This window comes from Trichechus manatus, unplaced genomic scaffold, assembly GCF_000243295.1.
Source record: "Trichechus manatus latirostris isolate Lorelei unplaced genomic scaffold, TriManLat1.0 scaffold00143, whole genome shotgun sequence".
Taxonomy (NCBI): Eukaryota; Metazoa; Chordata; class Mammalia; order Sirenia; family Trichechidae; genus Trichechus; species Trichechus manatus.
In genome coordinates, this window is record NW_004444079.1 from 3,214,238 (window position 1) to 3,229,485 (window position 15,248).

Consider the following 15,248-nt stretch of genomic DNA (forward strand, 5'->3'; position numbering starts at 1 on the left):
TTATCCTCAGAACTGGACCAATAAGCAGTATCGTGATAAATGGAGAAAAGATTGACGTTGTCAAGGATTTCATTTCACTATGGAAGCAGCAGTCATGAAATCAAATGACGCATTGCATTGGGCAAATCTGCTGCAAAAGACCTCTTTGAAGTGTTAACAAGCAAAGATGTCACCTTAAAGACTAAGATGTGCCTGACCCAAGCCATGATGTTTTCAACCGCCTCATAGGCATGCAAAAGCTGGACGATGAATAATGAAGACCGACGAAGAACTGACGCCTTTGAATTGTGGTGATGACAAAGAATATTGAATATACCATGGAGTCACCAAAAGAACGAACAAATCTGTCTTGGAGGAAGTACAACCAGAATGCTCCTTAGAAGCAAGGATGGCGAGACTACATCTCACCCATATGTTGGACATGTTGTCAGGAGGGATCAGTCCCTGGAGAAGGACATCATGCTTGGCAAAGTAGAGGGTTAGCGAAAAAGAGGAAGACCCTCAACAAGATGGATTGACACAGTGGCTGCAACAACGGGCTCGAGGATAACAACCATTGTGAGGATGATGCAGGACCAGGCAGTGTTTCCTTCCATTGTACATAGGGTTACTATGAGTTGGAATTGACTTGAAGGCACCTAACAACAACAGCATATGAAATAAGCAAATATATAGAAACCAAACATTATTAATGGTTCTCGGGGGTGAAAGGGAAGAAGAAAGTGGGGGCTTTTATTTGGGGGAGCTTTGAGTTTATGTTAATAGTGATGGAATATTTTGAGTGAGTATAGTGATAATGGTGGCACAATATGAAAAATGTAATCAATGTCATTGAGTTGTAAATGTGGAAGTTGATGTGTTGGCAGATGTTTTAGTGTTTGTTTTCCAAACAGCAAAAAAAAGAGAGAGAAAAAAGTTAGACACTGTTAAGTTTGTCATCTAATCTTTCAGAATATAAACAAGCACACACACAATTATGTATGCACACACATACATTTTTTAATCAATGTGTTAGATAATATTCTTTGTCCTTTAATCTTTTTTATTTAACAGTATGTCCTGGAAACCCATCCAATTCTTTGTGAACTTATCTCCTGCCTCTTTCTCCCTAGCTGGCTCTGCTCCAACTGCTTTGACCTCCTTGCAATTCCTGGAACATGCCAGGCACACTCACACCTTACGGTTTTTGCACTTGGTGTTCCCTCTGCCTAGAATGATCTTCCTTTAGACATCCTCTTGGCGCACTCTCTCGCTTCCTTCTGATCGCTGCTTAAATATCATCTCCTCAGAGAGGTCACTACCTATCATACATGATACCCTACTTCATTTTTCTTCACAGTACTTACTATTATGTATCTGTATACTTGTTTAATTCAGTCTTCCCCACAGGATGTAAGCTCCATGAAGGGAGGGACTTTGTCTGCTTCACTGTTCTACACCCAGAGCCCGGAACAGTGCGTGACCCTTAGGAAACACTCAACAACATGTGAAAAAGCATATAGAGCTGGCACAGTATAGGATGATGGATAATAACATAGTGATTAAGAATTCAAGCTCAAACTCCTTGAGTTTAGATTTTTATTTCTTAGTAGGTGTGTGCAAGTTGGGGTCATGCTAGTGTCTAACTCCCTGGGTTGTTGTGAGAACTAACGTCTGACTATATGTAACATGCTCAGAATAGTAATTGGCACATAGTGAATTGTTAATACCATGCTCACTGCTATGATGATTAGTAGAATTCTATAAAGGCAATATAGTAGCTTTGGCATCAGTGGTTCTACTCTTCTATCTCTTCTTGTACCTCTTTGATTATTCTTTCCCTGCTTCATTTCTCTGACCTTCACCCATTAAACATTTGTGTCTCCTAAGTGTTTCTCATTTTTCACATTCTCTTAGGGTGAACTCATTCACTTTTTTTGTTGTTGTTTGTTTTCTTTTGTTTTGATTTTATTGTGCTTTGGTGAAAGTTTACAGTGCTAATTAGTTTCTCATTCAAAAATTTATGCGCAAATTGTTTTGTGACATTGGTTGCAATCCCAGCAATGTGTCAGCACTCTCCCCCTTTCCACCCCAGGTTCCCTGGGTCCATTCGTCCATTTTCCCTGCCTTCTTGTCATTGCTTTGGGGCAGGTGTTGCCCATTTGGTCTCGTATACTTGATTGAACTAAGAAACAACATTCCTCACCTGTATTGTTTGTTTTATATGCCTGTCTAATCTTTGGCTGAAAGGTGGACTTCAGGAGTGGCTTCAGTTCTGAGTTAGCAGGGTGTCCAGAGGCCATAGTCCAGGGGTTCCTCCAGTCTCTGTCAGACCAGTAAATCTGGTCTTTTTTTGTGAATTTGAATTTTGTTCTAGTTTTTTCTCCTGCTTTGTCCAGGACCTCATGATTTTAACTATTACCCAGGCTGAAGATCCCACAATTGCCCCAAATCTCACCAGTCTCCAGGGCCTCAGACTCTGGCATCTAACTTTTGAGCGTTTCCATTCCAGTTACTTGTTAGGTTATACAACTCTTGGAAGTATGTTTTCCTCAAGGGCAGGAATCATTTCTTGGTCATCCTTTTATCCCCTCTCCTGGGGGGTGGGGGTGCCCTTAGTAGGTACACTTTGTAGGTGCTCACAGTCTAATGAGGGGAAACAGACGATAAATAAACAATATGACACTTGGTGATAAGTGCCATGTAAGCAGGACACAGTGGCTGCAACAATGGGCTGAAACATAATGACTGTGAGGATGGCGCAGGACCGGGCAGTGTTTCGTTCTGCTGTACATAGGGTCGCTATGAGTTGGAATCAACTTGATGGCACCTAACAACAACAACAACAAACAGGATAAACAGAATTGAGAGTTGAGAGAGGCTGAGGTGTGATGATTTATAAATGATGGCCAGGGAAGACCTTTGGGTTAAAGGGATATTTGAATACAGCCCTGAAGGAAGTGAAATAATAAACCAAGTGATTTCTGAGGGAAGTGTGCAAGCATAGAATAGCAAACGCAGAAGCCCTGAGGTAGAGTGCGTCTGGGGGACAACAAAGAGGCCAGTGTGGCTGGAATAAGGTGAATGATGGGAATAGCAGTAAGAAAGGAGGTCAGCGTGGTAATGGAGGGTTCAGATCATGCAGGGTCTTATAGTGAGATAAGAAGGCATTGGAGGGTTCTGCGTAGTAGACTGACATAATATGACTTACTAGAATTGACTATAGAGAGGCAAGGATGAAAGAAGGGATACCAGTTGGAAGGCTATTGCAGTCGTCCAGGTGAGAGATGATGGCAGCTTAGACCTAGGTTGTAGTGGAGGAGAAAATGAGAAATAGATTCTAGATGTATTTTGAAGGTAGGGTAAGGATTTGTAGATGTAGGGTGTGAGAGAAAGCGAGGAAGCAAGGATGAATGGATAAGTAAATGAACAAGTGAATTGTATATATATTGACTACAGAGTGATGTATTACAAGGGCTGCTTTAGTCAGAAAACAAATAAACAGGAAACTTTAGGAGAGCCCAGAGAAGAAAGAACATTCAAGATCCTCTCATATATGTCCACTTGGCTTGTAGAGAAGAAGGGTAATGAAAGATATGTCAGTAGCTTAAGGATGAACTAAAGGGAAGATTTCTTTTTTTTAAATTCAAGGATAGAGAAATGAGCATATCTATAGCTACAGGGAAGGGTCAATTAAAATGGAAAGAAAAAAACATTTAATACAGATGCAGCCAAGTCTCTGAGAAAATAATCATCTATATTCACAGCCTTCATTTTCCTCAGCATCTTCCATATACTTTTCAAACCACTATCACCCCCACTGAAATTCCTGTCACACACAAAAAAACACCAGTGACTTTTTAGTTGCCAAAACGAATGGGCACTTTTTAGTTCTTTTTGTGCCTGAACTTTTTGCAGCATTGTCAATCTTCTGGAAGCTCTCCTGCCTTGGTTTCTGTGTTCCTACTCTCTTCTGCTTTTCCCTTACCTCTCTAAACTATCCATCTTACTTTTCTTCACTGACATCTTTTTCTGTGTCCCTCCCTAAGTGTTGATGTTTCTCAGAGTTATGTTCTTAACCCTCTTCTCTTTTCATTATTTCCTTCACTTATTCAAGTACTTACAGAATACTTATTACATGCCAGAGAGTTCTAGCAATAAACAAAGCCTATAAAAATGCCTGTCCTTCCCTTATGGAGCTGACCCACTCTTCCTAAGCAGTCTTATCTATACTCAAGGCCCCAGTCACCTATATGTGCTTGTAACTTCCAAATTTACATCTCCAGCAGTAACCACTCTTTTGAATTTCAGACACACATTTAACCAACACTCTGTTTGGCATCTTCACTTGTATGTCCTTACACTGAATTCCTCTTTCCACTGAAGTTTGCCTCTTTCTGTACTCCCTCTTTTAATTGTACCACTATACACTCCCAATTGTCCGTTTCTCCTCAGGATTACTGCAATGGTTTTCCAATGTTAGCATCCTCTGATACAAGACTGAACTTTCCAAAATGCAAATCTCACCATATTACTCCCATCCTTAAAATACTTTAATAATTCCTATCACCTTTAAGGTCCTCTATTATTTGATTCCTGTCTCTCTGTTACCCCCCTCCTCCAATACACCTCGATTTCTTGTTTTCCTGCCTTACTGAATTACTTTTAGTTCCTTAAATTCTTTTGTATGATCACGCTTTGGTGCACATTGTTCCATGTGTAAAATGCCCTTCTTTCCCCTTTTGTCCTTTTGGCTAACTTCTAGACCCAGCTCAGGTGTCATCCCCTCAATGCCAACCTTCTCCAACCTCCTGTGTGTACAATCATGTGCAAACTCTATTGTTGATTTTTATTCATTATACTGTAATTGTGAGATTTGTAATTGTTTATTTTGCAATCTCTTCCACTAGACTCTGAGCCCCTTGAGGGTAGGAAAAGTGTCTTTTATTTCAGTACCCCAAGAACTTAATCTGACATGTAACAAGAATGTAATAAATGTTTGTTGAACATATAAATAAATGAGTAAATGAAAACGGGAAATGGATAGGGAGAGATCACCGAAGAGTGAAAAGAAAGAGAAGCAATAGCACATGTAGGATAGTTTCGAAAAGAATGGCCTAAATGTTTTCCTCTGGGACAGGAGGAAGGAGTGAAGGGTGTAATCAAAAGTAGATCAGTCTGAGGTGAGGGGGAGGAAATTGAAGGGGTTCATGCTGGATGGTTTTTATTTTCTCTTTCATGTAGCGAGTAAAGCATTCCTCTTCTCTGGAAGACATTGTAAGTGAGTAAAGGTACCTAACAGCTTCTCTAAATCTCAACTTTCATACCTGCAAGAGAGAGACACTAATACTTGTTTCTGCTCAAGCCCATTAACCCTATATCTTGCAAAGTTATAAGAACCAAGGGCTTTGAGCTCTTTAGATAAATAGCAATGGGCCTACTGATCATCACTTAAATCTGACTTTAAATCCATGAGGTTGAAACTTGCTAAAATTCCAAAGTTCTTCCCATCTTATCACTCCTTGTTAATTCTTTCTGTGCATTGTCAATGCTGCAGTTCCCAGAATTGGAAGCATTTTCTTTGCCTCCATGTTATTATGAAAAAGTTCACTAGACTTAGAATTACTAAGTAATGTTTTTATTACAGGGAGAAAAAGGATAAAACTGAGCAATATTCTCTCCCCACTGAGATGTCTAGTTTATTTGAGTCATGCTTAAGTCTAACTAAATGGTCTAAAATTGGTTTAGGATTCCTTTCAGCCACCAAATGCCAACTTATCTTAGGCTAACAGGACTAGGATTCAGTTGATCTAAATTAGAACAAATTTTTATCCATAGATGGGTTGGAAAATCTAGGTGAGGATTAAGGTCATGGCCAAGGTACAAGAGGAGGAGGAAGTCTGAGTTAATTATAACCTAGGTTCTGCAGTCTTAATTCCAGGAAGCTGTCCCTTAGCTAGGTGGACAACTTGTTGATTAAGGAATATTCTCAGAGGAACTAGAAGCTACCAGTTCCTGAATTCTGAGATAAATTTCCACAAGGGTGTCCGTATTGAAAGTCTAGAATTCCTGAGAAATATGTCACTTGAAGAAGCCCTTGAGCAAGCATTTGTTTTTCTCTCTAGCAATCATGACTGGCCAGGAAGATTTCCCAAAGGTTATCTTTTGCAAGGCCAGTTGGGTAAGGTTTTTTTGACATGTTTTTCAATCTACATTATAATGGATGCATTGTGTTTAATTCTTTATTCCTAGACTTAAAAAAAATACTCACTGTATATCTTACAGTAAATAAGTGAAATAAAAAACATGGAAAACCATGAGAACATGGCTCTCATTGCACAAGGCATACTCTCATATTCTTTCTGATACAGAAATGTAAGACTGAATTAAAAGCTACATTTCTTAATGTCTCTCACATATGTAAAGTTGTATGAGCTTCTGATTCAAGTTTAAAAACTGAGAATTTGTTTTTGAAAAATTCTGGGTAGACTAAATAGTTAAATGATGACTGGTTAATTTAACTTTTAAAAAGGATATTTTGTAACAAAAAGACAAATAACCCAATTAAAAAATGGGAAAAGGATATGAACAGGCACTTCACCAAAGAAGACATTCAGGTGGCTACCAGATACATGAGGAAATGCTTACGATCATTAGCCATTAGAGAAATGCAAATCAGAACTACAATGAGATGCCATCTCACCCCAACAAGGCTAGCATTAATCCAAAAAACAGAAAATAATAAATGTTGGAGAGGTTGTGGAGAGACTGGAACACTTATACACTGCTGGTGGGAATGTAAAATGGTACAACCATTTTGGAAATCAATTTGGCGCTTCCTTAAAAAGCTAGAAATGGAAGTACCATACGATCCAGCAAACGTATTGCTTGGAATATATCCTAGAGAAATAAAAGATATCACATGAATAGATATATGCACACACATGTTCATTGCAGCACTGTTGACAATAGTAAAAAGATGGAAACAACCTAGATGCCCATGAACGGATTAATGGATAAACAAATTATGGTATATCCACACAATGGAATACTACACAACGATAAAGAACAACGATGAATCTGCGAAACATCTCATAACATGGATGAATCTGGAGGGCATTATGCTGAGTGAAATTAGTTGCAAAAGGACAAATATTGTATGAGACCACTATTATAAGAACTCAAGAAAAGGTGTAAACATAGAAGAAAACATTCTTTGATGGTTACCAGGGTGGGGAGGGAGGGAGAGGGATATTCACTAACTAGATAGTAGATAAGAATTCTCTTAGGCGAAGGGAAGGACAACACACAATAGAAGGGAAATCAGCACAACTGGATTAAACCAAAGCTAAGAAGCTTCCTGAATATAACCAAACACTTCCAGGGACAGAGTAGCAGGGGTGGGGGTCTGGGGATCATGGTTTCAGGGGACATCTAGGTCAACTGGCATAACAAAGTTTATTAAGAAAATGTTCTGCATCCCACCTTGGTTTGTGGCTTCTGGGGTCTTAAAAACTAGCGAGCGGCCATCTAAGACACATCGGTTGGTCTCAACCCACCTGGAGCAAAGGAGAATAAAGAACACCAAAGACACAAGGAAAATATTAGCCCAAGAGACAGAAAGGGCCACATAAACCAGAGACTCCATCAGCCTGAGAGCAGAAGTACCAGATGGTGCCTGGCTACCACCAGTGACTGCCCTGACAGGGAACACAACAGAGTCCCTGATAGAGCAGGAGAAAAGTGTGGTGCAGAACTCAACTTCTAGTAAAAAGATCAGGTTTAATGTTCTGACTGAGACTGGAGGGACTCCGGAAGACATGGCCCCTGGACTCTCCGTTAGCCCAGAACTGAAGCCATTCCCGAAGACAGCTCTTCAGACATAGGTTAGACTGGACTATCGGACATAAAATGATACTTGCCAAGAGAGTGCTTCTTAGCTCAAGTAGCTACGTGAGACTAAATGGACAGCTCTTGTCCGGAGGCGAGACGAGAAGGCAGAAAGGGACAGGAGCTGGTTGAATGGACATGGGAAATCTGGGGCAGAAAGGAGTGTGCTGTCACATTATAGGCAGAGCAGCTAGGGTCACATAGCAGTGTATAAATTTTTGTATGAGAAACTGACTCGAACTGTATACTTTCACTTAAAGCACAAGAAAAAAAAAGATGTTTTGGATTAGGTACTAGCCTCTGCCTTTTTGTGTATGTGTGTGTGTGCCTTATCCTTGTCTCTATTCAGAGCCCGCTCTATTAAGGTATAGTTAATTCTATTGCTTAAGACCCAGGAAAAGTCATGTACTAAAGGCTTTGATGCAAATGATATGTTATGAATCATCACTTGCTCCGACTAAAGTTGAAATGTAGTGTCCTAATATATATAGAGTTCAGATGTAAGTTTATGAATAAAAACATTAAAAGAAAACCATCTCTCTCCCCTCATGCCCTTGACAGTGCAATAACCAACCGAAATATCCAAGAGTAGGAAGGAAGTGGTTACAGTTAGGAAGCTAGGAATCAAGTCCTGCATTCCAGTGCTCTACCCCTGACTAAGTCATCTCAGGCAAATGGCTCCACTTCGTTTCATTTTGCACTGAAAAGTGAGGAAAGTAACATTTTTTTTTCCCTCAAATCTTAGATGAGTGGCTTCTGCTAATCTGTCAGGGAATTTTGCAGTAGTTGGGATGGACAAATAGGGAAAACATGCAGCTGTAGATGTTGTTTTATGAGGGAAAAAAAAGGTTTTGTTGCTGATTTGTGTCCTTTAGGCCTTTCCCCAGATAACTTTGAGAGGTTTACTACTCAGTCGTTATAGGTAGCTTTCTTCTGGGATGGGTGGATGGGAGTGGAGTGGGGCAGGGAGGAGGTCAGACGGTGATAGTAGAGCAAACAAACTCAAGGGTCCCATATCAAGGGCCATTTGGCTTCAGTGTTTTTCCTCAGTGCAGTGGGGGGTGGAATTTGGAGCCCAGGGTGAAGCAGAAACTGTAGCAGTAACTTGGGTTATACGATAAGAAATCACACTTCTGCCAGCATATTCAAGGCAGATGTAAGTATCACTGGGTTCAAGGTAAAGCAATGATGATTAAAATATTGCTCCTGACTTAATGTTTATTTGATCAGCATTACTTTAATCAATCCTGGGCCTACATGGCTTTCTTTTCATTACTCCACCGGGAGGTTACTACAATTGGTAACCACTTTTCCACATCATCTTATACCTCACTGCATCACAAAACTATATATTTATTCACTTGTTCTATTAAGTTCCCTACCCTCCTGAGTCCCAGAATGAGATGACATCAAGGTAAAAATGCAGGCTGTCCTTAGGGGAAACAATAACTGTTTTAACAAGTAGGCTGTAATTAAAAACCACACAATAGTGTTTTAATTGTTTTTGGATTTGACAACACTGGAATGCATTAAAACTTGAAGCTTCTGGAAGATAACCTTTCCTACTCTGTGCAAAAAATCCAAGGTATAATTCTTATAAAAACCCATCCATAGATTGCATGTATAAATCCTATGAGGAGGAGTGTTTCTTTGTAGCTGTACTGAAATGCAGACTTGGCAAAGAAAGAGGGAGTTAAGGTGATCAGGTCCTAAGGAATTTCTGGGACTTTCAGAATTTAGGCTAGGTCTTCTATAAAGGATCTTCTGCTGCCCACCTTCCCATTCTTCCATCCTCGCTCTTACACAAAGGCAACTCCGCACTAACCTTGCTCGATAGAGAAAGGCTGCTGCTAATCAGAGATCCAAATCTCTGTCTCAGAGTTAAGAGGTTGAGATGCAGGAGTGACTCAGCTGGCATCAGCTCTGCAGCAGTCTCAGCGTACAAGCCTTCAGGAAATGAGTCCCCCAGGCCTGCATCTCCCTCTGTGGCAAACTGCCACTTAACTCCACTGTTTATCAACCCAGTACCAAACACAGAAAGTAGAGTTTGCTGTTTCGTTGTTTGAAAACCTACTATATGCAGGCCAAATAATGTGATAAACTAGGATTACAAAGGTAAATTAGATACAGTACCTTCCTTAGGAAGTTTACAGTTAGCAAGGGAAATAAACAAATGAAAATATATATCATTAGAGTCAGTAATGTGTGCTCTAAGAGGCATCAGCAGGAGGGCAAAGGGAAAGTTTGGGAAAATCAGGAGGTGATGAGCTGGTTGTGAAAGTGGAACAGGAACGTGCCAGGTAGAAAGGGCCAGGAAGAAGGAATAGCATTTATAAAGGTATAGGCACATTAATGGATGAATTTATTCATCACATATTGAGTGACTTCTATGTGTGTGAAGCTTGGGATAGATCAGTGACCAAAACAGATTTTTAAAAAATCTCTTTGTGCAGCTTACATTTTTGCAAGTGCAAACACAATAAACACAATAAATCAATAAATTATATAGAATGTTTGAAGTTGGAAAATTTTAGGAAAGAGCAGAGTAAGGGAGAAGGAGAATTTGGAAAGAGGTTTCTTGCAATTTTAAATAGGGTGGCTGGGGAAGCCCACGCTGAAAAACATTGAATGAGGTGAGGGAGTCAGCCCTGGAGCTATCCTGAGGAACATTTCAGGCTGAGGAACCAGTCAGTGCCAAAGCAGGAGTCACTTAGTATGTTTGAGGAAGAGCAAGGGGGCTAACGTACCTGAAGCAGAATGAGCAAGGGGAAGAAGAGTGGCAGAGAGGTAATGGGAAGCCAGATGATGTTGGGCTTTGTAAACCACTGAAAAGATTTTAGCTTTTAATCTGAGTGAGATGGGAGCCATCGAAAGGTTCTGAGCAGAGAAGTGACATGGTCTTACATTTTCATAGAATCACTCTGACTGACATGAAGAACAGACTGTGGACAGGTAAGTTTGGTGGTAGGGAGGCCATTTCAGCAATCCTAGTGAGAGATGATAGTGACTTGGTGTTAGCAATGGAAGTGGTAAGGAATGGTCAAATTCTAGAAGGCCAAAAGAAAACTCTGGAAGTCAAGTGTATCAAAAAATATGTGCATCAAGGAGGAAATATTCAGCTGAGTCAAACACTGTGAGTCAAATAAACTTGAGGATTCAGAACCAATTATTGTGTTTAACATGTAAGAGTAATTTCATTGGAGTGGTAGGAGGGAATGAATTGGAAAGATAACTGGTGGTCAGAGAGAGGGATGTATGAAATTGAAACTATACGGAGGTGAGTTATTGTAATGATGAGGTTGAGTGCCCGAAGAAGGTGAAGTTAAGAGAACTGTGAGGCCAGGTTTTTGGAAGGATCATTTATGTCAATGATTCTCAAACTTTAGCATGCATCAGAATCACAGTCAATTAAAACACAAATTGTAAGATCCCACCTCCAGAGTTTCAATAGGTCTGGGGTAGAGCCTGAGAATTTTCATTTCTGAGAAGTTCCCTGGTGATGCTGATGCTTCTGTGGTCCAGGGACCAAACTTTGAAAACTACTGATCCAGGGGCTGGGGTCTGGGGACCATGCTTTCAGGGGACATCTAGATCAATTGGCATAACAGAAGTTTATTAAGAAAATGTTCTACATCTCACTTTGGTGAGTGGCATCTGGGGTCTTCAAAGCTTGCAAGTGGCCATCTAAGATGCATCAATTGGTTCCAGTCCACTTGGAGCAAAGGAGAATGAAGAATACCAATGACACAAGGGAAGTATTAGCCCAAGAGACAAAAGGTCCACATAAACCAGACTCCATCAGCCTGAGACCAGAACTAGAAGGTGCCCGGCTACCACCAATGACTGCCCTGACAGGGAATACAACAGAGTCCCTGACGGAGCAGGAGAAGTGTGGTGCAGAACTCAAATTCACATAAAAAGACAAGACTTAATGGTCTGAGACTGGAGGAGCTCTTGAAGCCATGACCCCTGGACGCTCTGTTAACCCAGAACTAAAACCATTCCCGAAAACAACTCTTCAGACAAAGATTAGACTGGACTATAAAACATAAAATAATACGAAGAGTGTGCTTCTTAGTTCAAGCTGATACATGAGACCAAATGGGCAGCTCCTGTCTGGAGGCAGGATGAGAAGGCAGAAAGGGACAGGAGCTGGTTGGATGGACACGGGAAACCCGAGATGGAAAGGGGGAGTGTGTTGTCACATTGTGGGGATTGCAACTAGTGTCACATAGTGTATGTGTATGAATTTTTGTACAATAAATTAACTTGAGCTGTAGACTTTCACCTAAAGCACAATTAAAAAAAAAACTACTGATCCATGTGTATGCTGAAATTGCCAAGAATTAAGATAGGAGTACTATTGTAGGATGACAATGAACTAGGAGACAAAACCATCAAGAAATAAAGGGGAGATACCTGGTAATTGGTAGAAAACTGCAACAATCAGAGGTGGTGAGTATATAATTTGATGAGATTTAAAGTTGGGAGTTTTTATGGAGATTGGCTAGAAATTGTATAGCTGAAACAATGATTGGTAGCAAAGAGATTAAGGCTAGGCTACAGGCAGACTGTGAAAGGCTTTGCATGTCACTATTTTATTAGTATCAGTGTCTTTTATTTGGTAAGCAGGTCTAGTGCAAGTCCCCAGGTCAGGTATTATCTCTGGTGGAATTGTTACTGTATTCATCACGAGTGATCACAATCATACCAATTCATGTCTGGTAGAAACAAAAAACATACTAATTAAAAATATTAAGAAATCCCACAAAGCTACGTATCACTTTACATAAGATTAGGTAAACTGACATCTCTAACAGGACAAAGCAGCTTAAACAGTTTGATAGTAGGGCAAAGTAAGACTGAACATGAGGTCAGAGAGGGATGTATGAAATTAGCGGTCAGAACGGAACCGTGCAAGTATAAACCAGGGAGGTCTACAAGGAGGCGGTCGTAAGTAGTTAGGACACAGAATACAATATGGGACCATTACCTAGGCCCAGCTTGTGGTTGCACCACTTATTACTTATGGGATCCTAATCAAATTATTTACTGTTTCTGTTGCTCAGTTCCCGATTTGTTAAATGGGTATATCATTTGTCATGTGCCTCAGACGAAAGTGGAGGGGGCTACACGAGATAGTGCAAAGCACTTTGAAAATGTAAACTGCTATACACATTTAAATAGTGAAAAACCAACAAAATGTACTGAGCTATCCTTAGAAATAAGGGCAGAAGAAATACTTATGTAAGAAATGAGTGAAAGAGGTGAAAACTGTTATCCGAGCAGAACAATGATGAGGTGTACAGAACAATTAAGTATGCAATGTGGACAGTACCACACTGGTCTGGAAATTATGAAAGTCCAATGAAAACACTTCGCTGCCTGTTGACATTTATGTCAAAGAACTTATTGTTATATAGACAGCTGCTTCCTTAGGAATCATACCTTTGGATGATAGTAACTGATTATTTGTATAACTGGCTTGAATTTTAGCTACTCTAATCTTCCCTCTTCTCATGATGTTTACTACTAGATGAGTACCCGTAGTTTTACATATTGAGAAAAATGCAGGTCCACATGAACTCTTACATGTACTCCACGCATGCTTCTATCATAGCTTTTGTTACATGCTGATATTAAGATTATACAAACTATTTGAGGGTCAGGATTGTGCCTTGCCAAAATCCTTCAATGGCTTTCTGTTCACTGTCCTTAAAATAAAGTCCAACCCTTAATATGGCATAAAAGGTACTTCATGATCTGGTCCCACTATCTCTCTGGTTTTATTTCTCCCCACTCCCCTCTGCACCCAGTGCTTCAACCACACTTAAGTTCTTTCAGGACCTCTAATGCACCAGATTTTTTCTGATTTAATAGATTTGCACAGGCTGTTTCAGCTACCCCGTATACCCTGCTCCATTTTCTTGACTTTTACTTTTTTTCTGGTTTACTTCAGACATTTTCTGACAGCTTTCCTTGAACCACGTTCTCAAACTTGGGTTACGACTCTTTCAATACCTTCTAATTCCCTCATTATATTAATTCCATGTTACTGGAATTGAATGTTTAATTATCTGTCTCATCAGACCAAGCTCTGGGAAACAGGTAACAAACAAAGTCTTGTTCATGAACGTTTTTTACCATTTAGCATAGAGCCTAGAATTTAGGAGATGCACAATAAATACCTGAGTTATACTGAAGTTGCCAGAGGTAAACACCTGGCACACACAAGTTCAATCAATGAAAGATAACCTAAACAGTTCTCTGCTAGGAGACAAGGCATTTGGGGTTAAGAGGGCAAAAACAAAAAGGCCTAATGACGTGGCCATTTCAAGGAGGCCACTGCTATTTTAACCTCCTAAGAAAATTCCGTACATGCACTATTAGCCATAGAGGAGAAGAAAGGTGTGTTGTATAGCAAAGGAGGAGGAAGTAGCAGTGAAGTGAGTAGTAAATGTTTATTTTGAGGACTTTCTGGTGTGGCCATGTGGTTAAAAAAAATCACATTACATATCATGGATCTACTAGGCTTCTGCAGGTTCTTATTAGTGCTAGCTCAACTCAGGCCTTTAAAAATGTTTTTGGTTTATTTTAATACTTGCTTATTTTATGAAATACAGAAACTCATAAAGGTAACCATTATCATAGTAGTGAATATCTTTTGCGTCTTTTGCTATGCATAGTTTTAAGTTACCACATATTTTTTAAAAAGTAGTTTCAGTTTCTGACCACCTGTGTTTATTGCAGATGTAGTAAGTTAGGCATTACTTCATATTTCAGAATAGTAGTAGTCTCTATGGAGACTTTCTTGTCTATCACTTAGAAAAGTTGTCCCCTTATTAGGCTGTTGTGTTGTTAGCTGCTGTCGAGTCAGTTCTGACTCACAGAGACCCTATAGGACAGAGGAGAACTGCCCTATAGGGTTTCCAAAGAGTGGCTGGTGGATTTGAACTGCTGACCTTTTGGCTAGCAGCTGAAATCTTAACCACTGCACCACCAGGCCTTCTCTTATTAGGCTAAAGCAGTAGTATTCTAAATGCGGTGGGTAAATTCGGGATTGATTGGATAAAGGTTCAATACTATTGCCATGATGCTTTTACAATAAATATGCAATCATCTTTTGGTTATCATCAGCTGGTACTGCAGGTTTTGCTACTGCTGCAAGAGAGTTACAAGGGACTGAGAAACGTAACGATAAGCCAACCAAGGACTGTTAAGATCCCCAGGAAAAGTCAATGAATGATCAGTCTTTCCTATATCCTTAATAAAATGGTTCAAGAGGACAGACTGATACTAGTCACTATTTATTTCAGGACCTAATATACTATTTAGGCCTATGGATGATACTAAGTTGTAACTTTATCTGCAGGGTATTT